Here is a 21,548-nt window from a genome sequence, read left to right as displayed (position 1 = left end):
GATTTACTTCTTCCATCAGTCTTTTGCTGTGAGTTCCTCCATGATGGTTGATGTACGCTACTGCTGTTGCATTGTCTGAACAGATCTGGACTGGTCTTCCCTGCAGAATGTCCTTTGCCTGCACCAGAGCCATATTTATGGCTCTTATTTCGAACAGATTTATTGGCAGGCAACTTTCCCTAGTGGTCCATTTTCCTTGGAACCAAACATTTTCGAACCCTGCTCCCCAGCCTTGAAGACTGGCATCCATTGTCAATACTTGCCAATCTGCTATCCAAAAGGGTCTCCCCTTCTCTAGATGGTCCGTCTGTAGCCACCAGGCTAGTGACCTTTTTACGTTTACTGAAATCTTTATCATGTTTTTTATTGTCTGATGTTTCCCATTCCATCTGGTTAGAATGAGGTGTTGTAGGGGTCTGGAGTGGAATTGTGCATATTCCACCATGTCGAACGTTGAAACCATCAGACCCATCACTTGCATTGCTGCATGGACTGATACTGTCTGACTGTGCAACAATTCCTGATTCATTACTTGCACCTTGGATATCTTCTTCCCCGTTAAGATGATTCTTTGTAGACTTGAATCCAATATGGCCCCCAAGTGAACCATCCGCTGGGATGGACTCAGACGACTTTTCCCAATTTATGAGCCATCCGTGTCTTTGTAGACAAGCTAATGTCTGTTGGAGATAGTCCAAGATTAACTCCTGGGATTGGGCCAAGATTAAAAGATCGTCGAGGTATGGAAAACTTCTTATCCCCTGCCTGCGGAGATAATCTGCCCTAACCACCATAATTTTGGTAAATACCCTGGGGGCTGTCGCTAACCCAAAGGGCAAAGCCTGGAACTGAAAATGTTGCTGGAGGATGGCAAACCTAAGGTAACACTGATGGGACCGTACTATGGGCACATGCAGGTAAGCATCCTGTACATCCAGAGATACCATGTAATCCCCTGGTGCCATGGCCAAGGCCATGGAGTGTAACGTCTCCATGTGAAACTTTGGAACCCAAATGTATTCGATTAACCTCTTGAGATTGAGAATTGGTCGGAATGATCCATTTGGCTTCTGAATCAATAATAGGTTTGAGTAAAACCCCCATCCCCTTTGTGTCAGGGGCACCGGGATAATTACCCCAGACTGAAGCCATTTCTGAAATGCTTCTTGCTGAGCTCTGGCCTTCGACTCTATACGAGACGGACTGGTGCAAAAAAACCTTTGAGGAGGCTGTTTCTTGAAAGGGAAACCATATCCGAGAGACACCACCTTCTGCACCCAAGTATCTGTCGTCGACTGGTGCCATATGTGTGCAAAGTGAAGGAGTCTGCCCGCAACCCTGGAATCCTCCAGGCGGAGGCCCACACCCTCAAACTGATGGCTTCTGCTCTGGTTTGGAAGCTGCCCATCTATTGGCCCATTGCTTCCTGCCCCTAGCTGATTTATTATACTGGGGTTGGTTAACATCAACCTTTCCCTTTTATTTACCCTGCCATCGAAATGGCCGAAATCTTGACCCCCTCGGTTTAGGGTTATAACTAGCAAGTAACATGACCTTTTTGGATTCAGCTTCCGACTCCAGAATATCTGTCAATTGCTTTCCGAACAGAATATTACCAGCAAAAAGAGCTTTCTTGGATTCTGCATCCGCTTTCCAAGTACGTAGCCAAATTGCTCTACGAGCGGCTACCGTTAAGGCTGATGCTTTAGAAGCAATCATACCCATATCAATTGCTGCTTCTTCCAAATATTGTGCAGCTTGTTTTATATAGCCTAGATGAGACTCCTGCTCCCTGGTAGGTGCGGAGAGGCCATTCTCTAGTTCCTCCACCCATTCTACCATTGCTTTTGCCATCCAGGCTGAAGCCATAGCTGGCCTTACAACAGCTCCTGAGAGAGAAAAAATAGGATTTTAATACCTACCGGTAAATCCTTTTCTCTCAGTCCGTAGAGGATGCTGGGGTCACCATAGAACCATGGGGTATAGACGGGATCCGCAGGAGACATGGGCACTTTAAGGCTTTGAAAGGGTGTGCACTGGCTCCTCCCTCTATGCCCCTCCTCCAGACTCCAGTTATAGGAACTGTGCCCAGGGAGACGGACATTTCGAGGAAAGGATTTATTGTTAAACTAAGGTGAGGACACTGAGGAAGCCGCTGAGCTGTATATCTAAGCGGGGAAACGCGTTTGTCGGACGTACTGCTAAGGAGTTTTTATGAAACATCTCTACCCTATTACTGGCCGGCCAGAGACAGCTGTACCTGCGGATAATATCTGAGATTATACCTGCTATCCACCAGACAGTGGACTCCGGATAAGGCTGTATTTGGAAGCGACAGCCGGGAGAGGTATCAATTTGACGCGTGTAAAGCTCAACACTTGTGCGCAGATAATTATCCTTACTAAAAGCCATAATCACAATATATTATAAGTAGAGTTCACACTGGTTGACAACTTAATGGTGTGAGGAACTTCATCTGGAAAGTATATCTAACTGGCTGCATGCTAAAGAACTGTAACCTGTGAGATTAATCCAGGTGTGCTAAGTGACCGGACAATTGTCTATTATAACAACTGAGGAAACATAGTCATCAGTCGGACATATGCACTGAATGGTATTCAGCTTAAATATTCAGCTGTACATATATAAGTAATCAGTGAGGAATAGTTTTCTTTGGTTCGGTATATAAAGCAGGATTTATCCTGCAAGCTATATAGCTTAATTGTCATATACTGTAATTGTTTTATATGGTATGGGTGTGTAAGATGTATTTTAATATATGATATTAAATCAATGAGTTTGTAGTGTAAAAGTGCCAGCGCTGTTCTTTTTTGTGTGTTTCTTCGTGAATTTTTAGGCTATGAACCAAGCCTTTGGAACGTAGCAGCAGGCACTCTTACAGTAACAATAGCGCCAGACTCTCTCTATTTATTTCATACCAGCTCACACCTCAAGCATGCTGCACAACGTGGCATTCAACAGAACACAAGCCAATGGCATGAACAATTGCAGCAACATGCTGACAATAAACGTAACACAACATGTGTGTAACCACAACTAATAACTGCAGATACAGTGTGCACTGGGACGGGCGCCCAGCATCCTCTACGGACTAAGAGAAAAGGATTTACCGGTAGGTATTAAAATCCTATTTTCTCAAACGTCCTAGAGGATGCTGGGGTCACCATAGAACCATGGGGTTATACCAAAAGCTCTAGAACGGGTGGGAGAGTGCGGATGACTGCAGCACCGATTGACCAAACTTGAGGTCATCATCGGCCAAGGTATCAAACTTGTCAAACTTAGCAAAAGTGTTTGATCCCGACCAAGTAGCTGCTCGGCAAAGCTGTAACGCCGAGACCCCCCGGGCAGCCGCCCAGGACGAGCGCACCTTTCTAGTAGAATGGGCCTTCACCGATTTTGGTAATGGCAATCCTGCCGTGGAATGAGCACGCTGAATCGTACCACAGATCCAGCGCGCAACGGTCTACTTGGAAGCAGGACACCCAATCTTGGGAGCATACAGGACAAACAGAGCCTCTGTTTTCCTAATCTGAGCCATTCTGGTGACCTAAATCTTCTAAGCTCTGACCACATCCAGAGACTTTGACTCAGCGAAAGCGTGAGTAGCCACAGGCACCACAATAGGTTGGTTCATGTGGAAAGAGGAAACCACCTTCGGTAGAAATTGCTGACGTGTCCTCAATTCAGCTCTATCTTCATGGAAGATCAAATAAGGACTGTTGTGAGACAAGGCCGCTAACTCAGACACCCGCCTTGCAGATGCCAAGGCCAACAGGATGACCACTTTCCAAGTGAGGTACTTCAAACTCCACCTCCTGGTAAAGGTTCAAACCAATATGATTGAAGGAACTGCAACACCACATTAAGATCCCATGGTGCCACTGGAGGCACAAATGGAGGATGGATGTGCAACACGCCTTTCACGAAAGTCTGAACTTCTGGAAGGGAGGCCAATTGTTTCTAAAAGAAATCCGATAAGGCTGAAATCTGTACCTTAATTGAGCCCAATTTTAGGCCCGCATCCACACCTGCTTGTAGAAAATGGAGAAAACGCCCCAGCTGAAACTCTTACGTAGGAGCTTTCTTGGATTCCCACCAAGCAACATATTTTCTCCAAATACGGTGGTAATGTTTAGACGTTACCCCTTTTCTGGCCTGAATAAGTGTGGGAATGACTTCGCTGGGAATATCCTTACGGGCTAGGATTTTGCACTCAACCGCCATGCCGTCAAACGAGCCGTGGTAAGTCCTAATACACGCACGGCCCCTGTTGTAACAAGTCCTCGCGCAGAGGAAGAGGCCATGGATCTCCTATGAGTAATTCCTGAAGATCTGGATACCAAGCCCTCCTGGGCCAGTCTGGGACAATGAGGATCGCCTGAATCTTTGTTCTTCTTATGATCTTTTGGAATGAGAGGAAGTGGAGGGAATACATACACCGACTGAAACACCCACGGTGTCACCAGTGCATCCACCACTATTGCTTGAGGGTCTCTCATCCTGGAACAATATCTCTGAAGCTTCTTGTTGAGACGAGATGCCATCATGTCTACTTGAGGAACTCCCCAACGACTTGTCACCTCTGCGAAGACTTCTTGGTGGAGGCCCCACTCTCCTGGATGGAGATCGTGTCTGCTGAGGAAGTCTGCTTCCCAGTTGTCCACTCCTGGAATGAAGATCGCTGACAGAGCGCTTGTATGTTTTTCCGCCCAGCGGAAAATCCTTGTGGCTTTTGCCATCGCCGCTCTGCTTTTCGTTCCGCCCCGACGGTTTATGGATACTACTGCTGTTACATTGTCCAACTGGATCAGTACGGGTAGATCTTGAAGAAGATGTTCCGCTTGCAGAAGGCCATTGTAAATGGCCCTTAACTCCAGAACATTTATGTGGAGACAAGTTTCCTGACTTGACCATCTTCCTTGGAAGTTTTCTCCCAGTGTGACTGGCCCCCAGCCTCGGAGGCTTGCATCCGTGGTTACTAGGATCCTGTCCTGGATCCCGAACCTGCGCCTCTCTAGGAGGTGAGAGCTGTGCAGCCACCAAAGGAGTGAGACCCTGGTCTTGGAAGACAGGATTATCCACCGTTGCATGTGTAGGTGGGACCCGGACCACTTGTCCAATAGGTCCCACTGGAACACTCTGGCATGGAACCTGCCAAACTGAATGGCCTCGTAGGCCGCAACCATCTTCCCCAGCAACCGAATGCATTGATGGATTGACACACTTGCTGGTTTCAGAATTGGTTTGACCAGACTCTGAAGTTCCAGAGTCTTTTCCACTGGAAGAAAGACTCTCTGTAGTTCTGTGTCAAATATTCCCAAAAACGACAACCGCGTCGTCGGAATTAACTGTGATTTTGGCAAGTTTAGGAGCCAACCATGTTGCTGAAGAACTGTCAGGGAGAGTGCAACGTTTTGCACCAACAGGCCCCTGGATCTCGCCTTTATCAGGAGGTCGTCCAAGTACGGGATAATCGTGACTCCTTGCTTGCGAAGGAAAACCCTCATCCCCGCCATCACTTTGGTGAAATAGGTAATGACAATACTGTATTGCAAACCTCAGGTAAGCCTGATGCGGAGGATAAATGGAAACATGTAAGTAGGCATCCTTTATGTCCACCAACACCATAAAATCCCCTTCCTCCAGACTGGAGATCACTGCTCGGAGAGATTCCATCTTGAATATGAATTTCTTTAGGAAGAAATTTAGGGATTTCAGGTTGAGGATTGGCCTGACCGAGCCGTCCGGCTTCGGGACCACAAACAGGCTTGAATAAAAACCTTCTCCCTGTTGTGACTGGGGAACCCTGACGATAACTTGATTTGACACAACTTTTGTATTGCATCGCAAACTACCTCCCTGTCTAGAATAGAAGCTGGTAAGGCCGATTTGAAAAACCGGCGAGGGGGAACGTCTTGAAACTCCAGCTTGTACCCTTGGGATACTATTTGTAAAACCCATGGGTCTAGGTCCGAACGAACCCAAAACTGACTGAAGAGTTTGAGACGTGCCCCCACCGGTGCGGACTCCCGCATAGGAGCCCCAACGTCATGCGGTGGAATTGGCAGAAGCCTGGGAGGACTTCTGCTCCTGGGAGCCTGACAAGGCAGGTGATCGTTTACCTATTCCCTTAGTAGCAAGGAAGGAAGAACCTCGGCCCTTTCTGTATTTATTGGGCCGAAAGGACTGCATCTGATAGTGGTGCGTTATCTTTTGTTGTGGAGAAAGGCATAAAGGATGACTTACCCGCGGTAGCTGTTGATACCAAATCATCAAGGCAGTCGCCAAATAAGGCCTTACCTTTATATGGTAGAGATTCCATACTTTTCTTGGAATCAGCATTCCATTGGTGAATCCACAATGCTCGTCTAGCTGAGACTGCCATGTCATTGGCCTTTGATCCCAAAAGACCAATATCTCTCACAGCTTCCTTAAGGTATGCTGCAGTGTCCTTGATATAACCCAGCGTCAAGAGGATGCTATCCCTATCTAGGGTATCTATTTCAGAAGACAAGTTGTCTGCCCACTTTTCGATAGCACTACTTACCCACACAGACGCAATGACAGGTCTGAGTAGCGTACCTGTGGTCGCATAAATGGACTTTAACGTAGTTTCTTGTTTACGATCCGCAGGATCGTTAAGGGCCGCCGTGTCAGGTGACGGGAGAGACACCTTTTTAGACAAACGTGACAGGGCCTTGTCCACAGTGGGGGGTGACTCCCACTTTTCCCTATCTGCCGAGGGAAACGGATAAGCTACCGTAATTCTTTTGGGAATCTGAAACTTTCTGTCAGGACCTTCACAGACTTTTTCAAATAGCGTGTTCAGTTCATGAGAGGGAGGAAACGTTCTCAGGTTTCCTTTCCTTATACATACAAACCCTTTCATCAGGGACAGCCGGGTCCTCAGTGATATGTAATACCTCTTTAACCGCCACAATCATGTACTGAATGCTTTTTGCCAATTTTGGATCTAATTTGGAATCGCTGTAGTCGACACTGGAATCAGAGTCCGTGTCGGTAGCAGTGTCTGTCAACTGGGCCAACATACGTTTTTGTGACCCCGAGGGAACCTGACTTTGCAATAACATATCTTCCATAGATTTCTTCCATGCCTGGGTCTGAGACTCAGACTTATCCAGCCTCTTACTAATAAGAGCCACATAAGCATTCAAGGCGTTCAACACATTTACCCAATCCGGCGTCGGCGGTGCCGACATGGTCACCCCCGCTTCCTTTTGTGTCCCTAATACAGCCTCTTCCTGGGAAGAGCCTTCAGCCTCGGACATGTTGACACACGTGCACCAAACACCCACAGACACACCGGGCATATGTGGGACAGACCCACAGTAAAGCCTGTCAGAGAGACACAGAGGGGATTTGCCAGCTCACACCACAGCGCTCAATCAGCAGTTCTGAAGCGCCCAGTAAATGCCCCAGACCTGCAGCGCATTTAATATAAAGTATATTGCACCAAATTAGCCAGTGCCCCCCCCCCCCCCCCCCCCCCGTTTTGCACCCTGATACTTGTCAGTGTGAAGGAAGGACCAGCGTCTCTGCAGCCTGATGGGGAGAAAATGGCGCAGAGTGAGCTGTGAGGACGAAGCTCCGCCCCCCCAATGGGGCGCTTCCGTCCCGCTTCTTTGATTACACTAGCGGGGGTTAGGACAGTAACTAATGTCCCCTCTTGCCAGTGTCCACTGAGGATTTTTTTAGCTGCCAAGCCCCCCCCCCCCCCCCGCGCCCTGTAGTGCTGTGTGTATGTGGGAGCTTGGCGTGCAGACTTCTTTTCTTCAGCTACTCACCTGTCTTCTGACTTCTGGCTCTGTAAGGGGGTGACGGCCGGCTGCGGGAGTGAGCATCTAAGCGTACCCAGCGATCAGCACCATCAGGAGATAATGGTGTCCTGTAGCCAGAAGCAGAGCCCTTGAACTCACTGGAAGTGGGTCATTCTTCTCTCCCCTAAGTCCCACGAACCAGGGAGACTGTTGCCAGCAGCCTCCCTGAACACAAAAAAACCTAACAAAAGTCTTTTTCAGAGAAACTCAGTAGAGCTCCCTGTAGTGCATCCAGTCTCACTGGGCACAATTCTAAAACTGGAGTCTGGAGGAGGGGCATAGAGGGAGAAGCCAGTTCACACCCATTCAAAGTCTTAAAGTACCCATGTCTCCTGCGGTTCCCGTCTATACCCCATGGTTCTATGGTGACCCCAGCATCCTCTAGGACGTATGAGAAAATATTTTTCAAGAAACCATCTACTCTTCTATCTGTGACATCATTCAGTGAGGTAGACGGCAATAGTAAAACCGATTTACGAACAAGTCTTACAACATGTGCATCTACTTTAGGAGGAACTTCTCTTTTTGAACAATCCCCAGCTGGAAAAAAATAGTAACAATCCCACTTTTTCTGAATCTTATATTTCTTATTGGGAGTAGCCCAAGGACCTTCCATAATTTCCGTCAGATCTTCTGATTCTGGAAACTCAGTCCTAACCGTTTTAGGATGTTTAAACACAGGTGCTTTAGATTTTGAGACTGCTTTGGCTGGTTCCTCCAGACACAGAATAGCCTTCATGGCATCGATAAGCTCAGCTATATCCTCTGTGCTGAAACCATCCGACCAATCATCATATGGGGTATTTGAATACACTATCCTCATCTGTTGTATCATCTTGTGTAGTCTATAACATGGATGTATCTACCCTGGTATTAATAGCCTGTCTACTTGTAGAAGCTGTTGGCATCAAACCATAAGAAGGGAGCTGCATGTATGGGTTAATATTATAACCTATTCCCAGGGGTGGAACTGCAGGTGTTAATCTGTGCGCTATTGTAGACAAGGTCTGTGCGAACACACCCCAAGGTGGCTCTACTGGTTGCTGAACCAAAGCTTGCTTTTTGGTTTGCTTATACGCAAAACAGTTTGCACATAACCCCTCATAAGTAAGATACTGGGCTATTCCATCCAAAATCCCTATTTTACAAGATAAGCATGTTAAGGGTGTAGGAGCCCCTGATAAAAGTATCCTCACCACTTTTGCCGCTCACAGACATGGTAAATAAATCGGTTTTTACCAATACTACACTCTGTGACTAAAAATAACTTATATAGATATAGAAGTGATATCAATCTGACCACAATCCGTGCACCTGAATTGAGGTTCAGAAACAATACTTGACAAACATATAAAAGTCAGCAATCACACTAACAGTCAGTCACATGTTAATTATTAGACATTGTCATATGAGACTATAATTAACCACAAAATACTTCTTCAGTATGTAGGAGTACAACTACTGCACTTCTGTTTTTAAACAGCTATTACCACAAGTTTTTCAGACATGTTATGCAGAAAACAACAGTACTGTACAGGTCTCATATGCACTGTGTACCAAAATTAACTATTCATACTAACAAGTAGATAGAATCTTAGTACTGTATAACCCTTACTCAGTTAGAGTGGGATACAGGGAGACTCACCCCACTTCCAGAATCGATCAATATGCTCAAAAGCTGCTGAGTGGATTCAGACACTACTAGTGTACACTGACTCTCCGGTAACTGATAGGAGAGACAGACGCTCAATAACGGACTCAGACGCTCAGTGAACGATGAGTGTATGCAGAAACTCCTGTCTGCGACCCGGTCCCGGTGGCAACTGTAGTGTACACAACCGCAGCAGCCTAAGCTGCGATCGAGTACCCTCGTGGTAGCGTCTGAGACGGAAGCGAGGTCATCAGGAGGGGCGACCAAGAGAGCGTCTAACTCCCCCTGCTGACAAACTCCAGAGATCACGGCCTCAACCTAGTCCTGGCACCTATGATCCCTGGAGCACTTAAGAGTGGCGGCGCGTCAGCCACTGTTTGTAGTCTCCTCCAATACAGTGCGGCTGTGTCCGAGTTCCCCTAGTAAGTGGAACCGATGCCTTACCGTCTCCCCATGCTCCGGCCACAGCCTGGTAACGTCTGCTGGACCTGCTAGAACATCCGGCACAGACGCCCGTCGAGACAGCACCAATACCCGAGGGTAAGCGTTGTTGCGACCCGGTGGAGAGTTGTTAGAGCGACTCTTTCCAGCATGCGTTTAGACGCTGTTAAGAAAGATCACTCAAAACATAGTAAGACTATAAAAATAAAATAAAAGCTTAGGGCTGCATTAACAGCAGCCCTGTGACCATGGTCCGGCTCCTGCAGCACCAAACAAAAAACTAATTTGACTGAGTCGTGGGCGGGATTATATGGGGGTGCCCAATGCATCCTGGGAGGCCAGATAGCTCGTGACTATTTCGTGCCATTTCCGCTGTCGCTCCGGCATATCCCAATGTTATCCTGTGGATAACCTGTGGACCCAGCCAGAGAAAGAGAGAGATATACAGAGATAGAGATAGATATATATATATATATATCCAGCAGTAAAGATGGCACTCAGAGACTTATTAAAGCGGTGAAAAAAGACCTCTGTATTAGATGTCTTAACATCTAATACAGATGTCTTTTTTCACCGCTTTAATAAGTCTCTGAGTGCCATCTTTACTGCTGGATATTTATTCTTTTGGAAAGGCACCTGAGCAGGGACGTTTTACATTGAGTGCCGGCATACTGTGGATGGATATGGATAGATATATATATATATATATATATATATATATATATATATATAGATATAGATATAGAGAGAGAGAGAGAGAGAGAGAGAGAGAGAGAGAGAGAGAGAGAGAGAGAGAGAGAGAGAGAGAGAGAGAGAGAGGGGTGGGGGAGTTTCACTGCTACTCTGCATTCAATTCCAAATGCAGTGTCAACTTGCCTGGTGCCTTCCAAGCAATTAGTAAACACCGAAATAGCAATAGGCGGCACTCACAGACTTCAGCAGATTCAATAACCAGCATTTTCAAAGCTTCGGCTTTTTTGCCTTTATAGTGGCATGGACGGTGTAATGGTTAGCATTATTGGCTCAATTCCCACCATGGCCCTAACTGTGTGGAGTTTGTATATTCTACCCGTGCTTGCGTGGGTTTTCTCCGGGTACTCCGGTTTCCTCCCACAATCCAAAAAAATACTGGTAGGTTAATTGGCTCCTGACAAAATTAACCCTAGCGTGAATGTGTGTGCATGTGACATGGAATATAGATTGTAAGCTCCACTGGGCAGGGACTAATGTGAATATTCTCTGTAAAGTGCTGCGGAATATGTGTGAGCTCTATCTCTATAAATAACCAGCAATACATTTTTTAAATATACCACCTCTTTAAAAAAATGTGTCATTACATACCAGGACATAAATTATCATCATCATCATCATCATCTAGCTTTTAGCAAGTTCTATTTCTAAATATGAACATTTAACGGAAAGCAAATTTAGTAATTATTTATCCAACATAATCAAGCATGTAGAATGCTTGGTGGTATGAAAAAAGAATGCAAATAAAAGGTGGTCATGATGTAATGGAACTCTGTATATCTACATTTAGAAGCAAGAATGTGAAGCAATTGTTTTTGGGTGCCTGTGGACGATAATAAATTGATCTGCATATGTGCGTGAGTCCTTTGGGCACCCATTACTTATTGCACTTGACGCACCCAAATGATCCAGTTTTACATGTGTAAAGCAGCTAAACCCATGCAAAGTACTAGCCGTGCTGAATTTGGGTGGATTTCTGATCGCCAGCTCAGGATGGTATCAGCAGAAATAACGGGCGCTTGTGAACCATCGGCACAAGCAACTGAATAGCTCCCGTTGCTTTAGACAGGAGCTGCGTGTACCCATAAACAACTGAATTCCCTCCTACAGTATGTATGAGGTTGGTTATCAGTCTCAATAGTTTTGCGAAGAGGATCACAGATCTCATGATAGATTGTAATAGTAGGTACAGTATGTATGAATCATCAGGCCTTTCAATTTTAAGCTGAAAAAGAATCACAAGTTAAGAATGATTGTAAACAAGTGTACCTAGATTATTGGAGGAATGTTTTAGAATACTCCTGCTTACAACACTTTCAAAGAATTAGCAGTACTGAAAGTAGTAGTTTTCCATTTCTGTACTTCCAAGAAATATAATATACGTATTCTATTAGGTATGGGGTTGCCTCTCTATTCTAAATATCATTATTTATTTTTTAATGTTTATAAGTTGATTGTTTGCAAATACACAGGTGCTGTTTGATAATAATATTGGCCTCCCTATATAAAGGGTTACTGGGCCACATAGAGACACTTTTGATAACGCTGCCAGACATCGAAACGAGTCAGTGACCACCCTCTGGGTGGTGGACTATGCTACAAGGTATTCTTTATTGACACCATCTGCCAATTAGAAACTCCAGTATGCCACCTGTGGAATAAGGGACACTAAATATTATGCATTAGACCACACATCGCTAATTGGAAACCCCCATAACAACCACAGGACCGGTAATAAGCTAAAACTGGATATGCACTCTCAAAACGGCCAAGCACTCTTATCTGTGTTGTCCACCATTTCTCCAGGCCTGGGATCAATATTCATATCTAGCAGTGTATAGGAATTGTTTTTAATATATTATTAAATTGTGAATATTTCAAATCAGCATCCATTTATATATATATTTTTTTTTATATTTAACTCTAGAGCGCTGTTCACTATTATACTTCAAAAGAAAATACTAAAAATTGTAGGACACTCCTACATAATGTTAAATTCACAAATAATGGTACTGGAAAATGACTACATGTTTTTATAGAGGGCAGATATCCAATAGATCTCTTTAAATGCTACAGCAATGCAGGAAATCTATAGGTTGGCAACCCCTACCACGATTTCCTCCCTAACTTGATCTTGTGATTTAGGAAGTCCTGATCTAGTTGTTTTCACTATTTTATAGTAACCCCAATTCCAAGCTCATTTTTTGCTTTTGGTTACATTAAGGATGGAAAATTCAAGTGGAATTCTAGAGCCAGGAAGTATGTGCATGTATTCATAAGAATAAAAATAACCAGCTAAAGTTATACAATGTCAGTAAAAATTTGTATGTGTGTTGTCTGCCTGAATTTGTCCAGTACTTTTCTACTGTGTTAGGAGAGATTGGATATTAAGGCACCAGTTCTCAAAGTCTAGTTCCAACAGAAGTAGGCGGGTCTCAGAAACGCCATGTTCAGGTGTTGCTCAAACAGCTGACAAGAACTTAAACACTGAAAGATTTGGTAACCACTCGGATACAAATGAAAAGCCCATCATTGCCATATCTATTAAATTCTGCCAAAGCATTATTCCTGGCATATTAGTGCTCACGTATGTCATGAGATTTTAAAATGTTGCCACCCTAGGCATCAGGAGTAGCATATTTATCTATACTACCAAATTTATTGATATCCCGTGGTAGAATTAACAAAATAAAAACACATGCTATACGGAAATTACAAACAAAACATATCAATTGTGCAACGTAACAGCCCACCAACATGCTCTCATGGATATTGAACCAGAAAGACTACCACCTATTTCTGCAGTGGGGTACACTGGTATTCCACAGGGAATAACATCGGGGGTGTAGAATTGGATCTTGATCCGAGGTACCAACAGGCTAAAAACTTTGACTGTTCCCAGGATGCACTGCACCGACTCCTCCATATAACCCCTCCCCCATGCTTAGGAGCTCAGTTTTAAAATTGGTGCTTACAGTACAGGTCACTAACAGAGGGGGTTGCCTGAGGCAGCCCTGAAGACTTTGAAAAATGAAGAAAGCATTTACTATGTTGACTGAGCCGCAGCACTTCTATGTCTGGGAGACATGCCGTGCTGCGGCTCCATCACCTCCCCTTTGGGGCGCTGTATACTCACGCGGCCTGGTTCCCGCGTACTTACAGCGGAGACACACCGGTATTTTGGCACACCGCCGCTGCATCATCTCCAGGATCGCGTGGCTGCAGGATTTGGGGAGGAAGTAAGTGGGTCCCCCAGGGGGACTCGCCGGGTACAAATTGCGATTCGCGCGCGGCCCATGGGAGATGGACCGCGCGGCTGGCGTAGACACTGTACTGCTCAGGGACCCCACTATATCCACCAGGGCAGTAAACGGAGCACAGGCATATATTTTAGACTCCACTAAGTACCGGTGGTGAAGTCCAGCACTGTGGGGATAGAGTGCTGCCTGTAGCCCCTCACCCCAGCCCTGGGCGCCATCTACTGCAGATGTTCCTGCCCTGGAGCTGCTTTCACTTTCCCCTCACTCCCTGTTGAGACCTGGCGCCATTTTTAGCTAAGGGCCGCTCTCTATGGGATTGTTGGGTGCTGTATCCTATGTATAGCTGCCTGTTCCAGCGCCGTGCTTCTACAGGACACTTGAGTATTCTACCTGTCATTTGACTGTGTTAGTTAAGAAATAAGTGTGTTGCTGACAGAATAGGTGGTACAATTATTCTGTGATATACATCCAGAATTGCTGTGCATTGTTATATCTCTCTGCATATATCTACTTTATATGTAAATTGCCTGTCCAGTGCAGTATTATTGTTGTGTACATTATTCCTGCATTGTGTTTGTGACCAAGTGTGCCATACAGTCTCCTTTTCAAGTGTATCACACCCTTGCTATCACTATATTCTGAACCCTGTGAGGATAAGTGCGTCAGGGTCCACATTTCTTTGAATATAAATACACATATATAGTGCTACACAGTCTATACATCTCAGTGTATTTTCAGTCACCCCATACCGATTCATTTCTCTGCTTGTGTCCTGCTTTTATTAGCACATAAATCAGGGGATTGCGGTATTACTATTGTTTGGCTATATTGTACTGTGTGCCCCACGGCTACATTCCTCATAATGTCTGCCAAACAGGGTGGGAATTCCGTGGACGCTCCTGCATCAGGCAATGCTGCTTCCACAGATTTACCGAGGAGGGAACCTGCTGTTGGGGATGTGGGTACTGGGTCCCTTACATCTCCCACTCCACCTGTGGCCCCCGTGGCCAACCAAGAGCCACTGTGGGCCACCTTTTCTTGTATGTTAAATACTTCGGTAACACCTCTAACACCCCCTGTGGGACTGCCTGTGCCATTGCAGACACAAATTGTCCTTGTAGCTAACCCGCTTTGGGCAGACACACTACCTAACCAGATACAGGTTTTGAATAAATCCTTGGTTAAACAGAAGTCTACATCTCAGCCCTCTGGGGCTAAGGGGTCCTCTAAGCGTGTGATTTCCTCCTCTCAATCCCCTCATGTTTCAGATACTTCTTCTGATGAGGATGGGGCCTATACTGATCTGACTGATTCTGACTCAGCGGACTCATGTACCTCAGGTTGATGATGAAGCTGATCCCACTACTGCATCAAAAAAGCCTGATAAACTCAAGCGTCAGAAGGTGGCAAAGGTAGTTTTTCCCCACTCTTACCTTTTAATTGACATACGTCAAGAGGCTTGGGTCTCCCTAGGAAAGAAGTTTGCCCTATCCAAGAAGATGTTGGCTCGTTTTCCTATCCCTGCGGAGTTAACTAACAAGTGGGAAAGTCCACCGCCGGTCGACTCGCATGTCGCACGTATCTTGGTTTCCTCTTCTTTGCCTGTCACCTCCCTGAAGGAGCCGACAGATAAGTCTGTGGAGGGACGCCTGAAGTGTATTTATTCCCTAACTGTGCCAATTCACAGGCACACTATTGCGGCCTCCTGGGCTGCAAAAGCTATTGATGCGTGGGTCCAAGTGCTGGAGGAAGCGCTACCTCAGGATATTTCTGACATTGCCAAACAGTGTCTGTCTTATACTACCACCGCCTTCCATTATACTGAAGTGGCGTCCTCTGAGGCAGGTATTCTGGCGTCCAAAGCGTCCACTACATCTATTTTGGCTCGCCAGATTCTATGGTTGCGGTCCTGGAAGGTGGACCTAGATTCTAAGAAAACTCTGGAGGTGCTCCCTTTTAAAAGGGAGACATCCTTTTTGGAGAAGATCTTAATAAGATCGTGACTGACTTAGCCTCTGCTAAGACTGCGTGCCTTCCTAGTACTTCTCCTTCTGCTCCAAAAGCTAAAAAGTACTACTTTTCGTTCTTTTCAGGCCTCAGGTAAATCAAAGGGTCAAGGGTACTCGAGCAAGCCTCGTACTTCCAAGACCGGTAAGCCCAAATCTAAACAATCCTGGGCTGCCCGTCAGCCTGCTTCCAAACAGGACAAGCCTGCAGCATGACTGGGTGGGCGTCCCCCTGGGGGACCCCAGGGTGGTAGGCCGACTCCTGCGTTCACCCAGATCTGGATAAGGACCACTTCAGACGTGTGGGTGCAGGAAGTTGTCTCTCACGGGTACGCAGTCTCTTTCAAGAGCCGTCTCCCTGGCCAGTTCTGCGCAATGGTCATCCCATCGGACCCGTTAAAGGCGCAAGCTCTACACTTGGTTGTCCAATCCTTCCTGGAAACAGGAGTGGTGGTGCCGGTGCCTATCTCCCAAACAGGGAGGGGCTACTACTCGAACCCTGTTTCTAATACCGAAACCCCATGGGTATTTGCGGCCTATTCTCAACCTCAAGTCACTGAACCAGTTTGTGAAAGTTTTCCAAGTTCTGTATGGAAACACTGCGCTCCATTGTACCCCTGGTTATACACAGGATGCTTACCTGCATATACCTATTGCCATTTTGCATCAGCAAGATCTGCAGTTTGCTATTGGCAACCTCCATTATCAATTCAAGGCTCTGCCGTTTGGACTGACTATGGCCCATCAGATTTTCACCAAGGTCATAGCCGTGATGACGGCTCTTCTCAGTCAACAGGGAATCAGGATCCTGCCGTATCTGGACGACCTGCTGATCCTGGCAAGCTCAACATTTAATTAATAACGAATAAAAGTAATGAGGAGTTTGATACAAAAAACAATTGTTCAAGAACACAAAGTAAACATATATATTGACAGAAATCAGGATAAGCCTGATACAAAATTATGGGCACCTGTGGTGAAAAATATACTGAAAAACATAAAAAATTACAAAAAATTAATATTAAGGTGCCTGAGTTAATCAAAATTCAAAATTGGAGTAGAGGTAAATGATATGTACATATAATCACCGCAGTGATAATTGTAGGTAAGCACCTAGTCTAAAACCTCATGAGAATAGATGAGAGGCACAAAGGTTCATAATTGAAATGTCAAATGACTGAGGGTAATCACCTGGTAGAGATTCTGTTTGCTAAAAGGCTAGATCCTTATAGATAACAAAGCATTTAAGATAAAAGTATGATTATTAAAGATACAAAAGAGCATTGATAAATAAGCCTAAAGGCAAAGCCAATTGTAGATAAATAGAAGGTTTGCGGGAAAGTTGGATAAGGAATAGGTAAGTTTCAGAAGTTGCTCTAACACTTCTGCTGTTTGTGATCAGAGGTCACAATCTTACTGCACCTGATATTCCCAAGAGGTCACCCTACTAGGTACTGATCAGGCTTATCAGCGCTTAGCTTCCAAGGTCGAATGAGATTGGGCGTTGCTGCTGAAATATGGCAGTAATAAACACTAGGACACAAATGAGAGAGTGTAATGAGTAGTGAGCAACAAGGTATTTCTGCTGTCCAGTTTCTAGCGCAGATTCTCTGTTGCTGTGAGCATTGCAGAGAGTGGTCTCGCATCTGGATGAGAGGGTACTAAAAATAGAAGTGAGATATGCTCAGAATAGGGAGGAAACCCTGCCTTCTGCTGTCCACTGTCTTATATAGTTATATAGCGGACAGTGGATGAGAGAGGTGGGTTAGGCTTACCTATTGAAAAAAAGGGTGGTGGGAAAATTAGAAGAAGGAGAAGAAATGGTAATGTGGTAAGATCACAAATTAACAAAAAATTAAGTAAATTATGAAATAAAACAATCATGAAATCAACGATTAATTGGAAAAAGGAAAGTAAACACAGGCTGCATGGTAAAGGCTTACCAAAATGGGTATAAGACCCTGTTTATGCAGAAAGGATTCTGCAAAAAAGTATTACATTTAAAAGGAAATACCAGAAAATGGTTTAGAACAATAATTAAGGATCAAAAATAGCAAACATGGAAAAAAACAATATTGATTATATATCAGTATCAGTTAAATAACTGGAGTCCAAATGGGCACATACAATACCAGGGAGTCCCAAAAGTGATCTGAGCTAGAAAGAGTTCAGCATCACTGAGCACAGACGGACCGTTTCACCAGGGTGGCTTGTTCACTGTGTCCCTGGACACAGTGAACAAGCCACCCTGGTGAAACGGTCCGTCTGTGCTCAGTGATGCTGAACTCTTTCTAGCTCAGATCACTTTTGGGACTCCCTGGTATTGTATGTGCCCATTTGGACTCCAGTTATTTAACTGATACTGATATATAATCAATATTGTTTTTTTCCATGTTTGCTATTTTTGATCCTTAATTATTGTTCTAAACCATTTTCTGGTATTTCCTTTTAAATGTAATACTTTTTTGCAGAATCCTTTCTGCATAAACAGGGTCTTATACCCATTTTGGTAAGCCTTTACCATGCAGCCTGTGTTTACTTTCCTTTTTCCAATTAATCGTTGATTTCATGATTGTTTTATTTCATAATTTACTTAATTTTTTGTTAATTTGTGATCTCACCACATTACCATTTCTTCTCCTTCTTCTAATTTTCCCACCACCCTTTTTTTCAATAGGTAAGCCTAACCCACCTCTCTCATCCACTGTCCGCTATATAACTATATAAGACAGTGGACAGCAGAAGGCAGGGTTTCCTCCCTATTCTGAGCATATCTCACTTCTATTTTTAGTACCCTCTCATCCAGATGCGAGACCACTCTCTGCAATGCTCACAGCAACAGAGAATCTGCGCTAGAAACTGGACAGCAGAAGTACCTTGTTGCTCACTACTCATTACACTCTCTCATTTGTGTCCTAGTGTTTATTACTGCCATATTTCAGCAGCAATGCCCAATCTCATTCGACCTTGGAAGCTAAGCGCTGATAAGCCTGATCAGTACCTAGTAGGGTGACCTCTTGGGAATATCAGGTGCAGTAAGATTGTGACCTCTGATCACAAACAGCAGAAGTGTTAGAGCAACTTCTGAAACTTACCTATTCCTTATCCAACTTTCCCGCAAACCTTCTATTTATCTACAATTGGCTTTGCCTTTAGGCTTATTTATCAATGCTCTTTTGTATCTTTAATAATCATACTTTTATCTTAAATGCTTTGTTATCTATAAGGATCTAGCCTTTTAGCAAACAGAATCTCTACCAGGTGATTACCCTCAGTCATTTGACATTTCAATTATGAACCTTTGTGCCTCTCATCTATTCTCATGAGGTTTTAGACTAGGTGCTTACCTACAATTATCACTGCGGTGATTATATGTACATATCATTTACCTCTACTCCAATTTTGAATTTTGATTAACTCAGGCACCTTAATAATATTAATTTTTTGTAATTTTTTATGTTTTTCAGTATATTTTTCACCACAGGTGCCCATAATTTTGTATCAGGCTTATCCTGATTTCTGTCAATATATATGTTTACTTTGTGTTCTTGAACAATTTTTTTCGTATCAAACTCCTCATTACTTTTATTCGTTATTAATTAAATGTTAAGTTTTAATAAACTTATTTCAAATTTCTAAGCGTGCCCCAACACAGAGTCTTTCTTTTTTCTTCTCTTTGCTTAACCATTACTGACTCTGGGAGCACCACCAACTCAAATAATTATTTAGATGTCTTCATTAAGAATCTTTAAATTTAAACTTAGTATCGTTGGTCATTCCCTGAACAGTTTTCGTCAATCTGTGTATTAATCTATGTTCATCATTACCACATTTTTCCTGTGCGGAACCAAACCAAATTTCTGTTGATCCTGGCAAGCTCCCAAGATGTCCACCTGAGTCATCTCCAGCTGACGTTGCAATTCCTCACAGCTCATGGATGGCTGATCAATTGGAAAAAGTCCTCCCTGGTCCCTGCGCGGTGCATGGTGCACCTGGGGGCCATGCTGGATATGCACAGCCGGAGGCTGTTTCTGTCTCCATAGAAGGTCCTGAGGCTTCAGGACAGGATTAGATATTTCCTCTCTCGCCCAAAAGTGTCTATTCACTCGGCGAAGTACTAGGCCTGATGGTGTCGACTTTCGACATGGTGGAGTATGCTCAATTCCATTCTCGCCCTCTCCAACGGTTAATCCTATCCAAGTGGGATGGTCTGCCTCAGCGGCTCAGGTCTCAAATGATGGTCCTGACTCCAGAGGTCCGTGTATCCCTGTCCTGGTGGCTCCAGGATCAACAGTTGAGCAGGTGCCATCCCTTCTGAATTCCCCGCTGGGTCCTCCTGATAATGGACGCCAGTCTGCGGGGATGGGGCGCGGTGTTCGAGCAACACACTCTCCAGGGTCGCTGGACCAAGGAGGAGTCTCTCCTCCCCATCAACATTCTGGAACTGCGGGCAACGTTCAATGCCTTGACACTAGTCCTGCCTCTGTTAAGGAACAGGCCTGTTCAAGAACAGTCGGACAACACCACCGCGGTGTCGTACATAAGTCGTCAAGGCGCACTCGAAGCCGAAAAGCAATGATGGAAGAGTCCAGAATTAGTCAATGGGCGGAATGCCATATGCCAGCAATATCAGCAGTGTTCATTCCGGGTGTCCTCGACTGGGAAGCGGACTTCCTCAGTCGTCAGGACATACACACCGGAGTGGAACCTTCATCCGGAGGTGTTTCAACTCCTAGTGGACAAGTGGGGCCTACCAGACATAGCCCTGATGGCGTCTCGACACAATCACAAAGTTCCGGTCTTCGGATCACGGACAAGGGATCCTCAAGCAGCATTCGTGGACGCACAGGCATTCCATGGAAATTTCGACTGCCATACGTGTTCCCTCTGCTGTCACTCCTGCCCAGGGTTCTGCGGAAGTTCAAGCAAGAAGGAGGAATGGTACTTCTAGTCGCTCCAGCGTGGCCCAGACGGCATTGGCTCTCAGACCTGCAGGGTCAATCGATAGAACGTCCTCTACTACTTCCTCAACGCCCAGACCTCCTCGTTCAGGGCCCTTGTGTCTACCCAGACCTGGCCAGACTGGCTTTGACGGCGTGGCTCTAGAAGAGTCACTCCTGAGGGCAAAAGGCTTCTCTGAGGCGGTCATCTAAACTACGTCGAAAGGCCCGTAAACCGGCTTCGGCTCGGATTTACTACAGGGTCTGGAACTCTTACTTCACCTGGTGTGCTGCTAAGACCTACAATGTTTACAAGTTCAGAACCACATGGCTTCTGGCTTTTCTGCAACAAGGCCTGGACTTAGGCCTTCATCTGGCCTCCCTCAAGGTTCATATTTCTGCCTTGTCGATGTGGTTTCAGAGTAAACTTGCGTCTATTTCTGATGTTCATACCTTCACTCAGGGTGTCTTGCAGATACAACCACCCTATGTCCCTCTTGTGGCTCCATGGGATCTGTCTGTTGTCCCTTTGAGCCTCTTGACCAAGTGGACCTGAAATGGATTACTATTAAGGTCCTGTTCCTGTTGGCTATTACCTCTGCTAGAAGAGTGTCGGACTTAGGCGCTTTGTCCTGTCG

At 45.1% G+C, this 21,548-nt stretch overlaps 1 protein-coding gene and 2 pseudogenes across 1 annotated transcript in view; 1 reads left to right on the top strand and 2 right to left on the bottom strand.

Moving 5' to 3' along the window:
• The window catches only part of LIN28B (lin-28 homolog B), a 239,243-nt gene that overhangs the window by 118,070 nt on the left and 99,625 nt on the right, over positions 1–21,548 (bottom strand). The window lies entirely within an intron of this gene.
• Positions 17,381–17,499, bottom strand: LOC134912336 (5S ribosomal RNA; annotated as a pseudogene).
• On the top strand, positions 18,894–19,012 carry LOC134913068 (5S ribosomal RNA; annotated as a pseudogene).

The sequence above is a fragment of the Pseudophryne corroboree genome, chromosome 4 (assembly GCF_028390025.1).
Source record: "Pseudophryne corroboree isolate aPseCor3 chromosome 4, aPseCor3.hap2, whole genome shotgun sequence".
Classification (NCBI taxonomy): Eukaryota; Metazoa; Chordata; class Amphibia; order Anura; family Myobatrachidae; genus Pseudophryne; species Pseudophryne corroboree.
This window is presented reverse-complemented; position numbering and strand designations above follow the sequence as displayed.